Genomic DNA, 751 nt, shown 5'->3' on the forward strand with positions numbered 1-751 from the left:
CTACTGCAACAAAAAAAAGAAAGAAAGAAAAGAAAAATAGTCGAGCATTGTAGTGGGCACCTGTAGTCCCAACTACTTGGGAGGCTGAAGCAAGAGAATCACTTGTTAAGCCCAAGAGTTTGAGGTTACTGTGAGGTGTGATGCTACGGCACTCTAGCCAGGGTGGCAGTTTGAGATTCTGTCTCAAAAAAATAAATAAAGACACTATATTAGTTTGCAGTCCCACCAACAATGTAAAAGTGTTCCCTTCTTTCCACATCCATGCCAGCATCTACAACTTTGTGATGTGGGCTGTTCTCACTGGGGTTAGGTGCTATCTTAGGGAGGTTTTGATTTGTATTTCTCTGATGATTAGGGACGATGAGCATTTTTCCGTAACATTTGTTGCTCATTCATCTGTCTTCATCAGAAAAGTTTCTGTTCATGTCTCATGCCCAGTGAGAGATGAGATTGTTTACTCTTTTTTTACTGATTAATTTGAGTGTGAATTTGAATCTATAGAGTCTATAGATTCTAGTGATCAGGCCTTTATCCCATTTATAACATGCAAATATCTTTTCCCATTCTGAAGGTTGTCTTTTTGCTTTAATTGTTGTGTCCTTAGTTGTGCAGAAGCTTTTCAGCTTAATTAAGTCCTATTTATTTTTTTTGTTGTTGGGATTGCCATGGAAGTCTTCTTTATAAAGTCTTTCCCCCGGCCAACATGATCAATAATAGCCAAGTGCGGCTCGGCGCCTATAGCTCAACCGGC

This window comes from Otolemur garnettii, unplaced genomic scaffold (assembly GCF_000181295.1).
Source record: "Otolemur garnettii isolate 467f Iridium unplaced genomic scaffold, OtoGar3 scaffold00089, whole genome shotgun sequence".
Taxonomy (NCBI): Eukaryota; Metazoa; Chordata; class Mammalia; order Primates; family Galagidae; genus Otolemur; species Otolemur garnettii.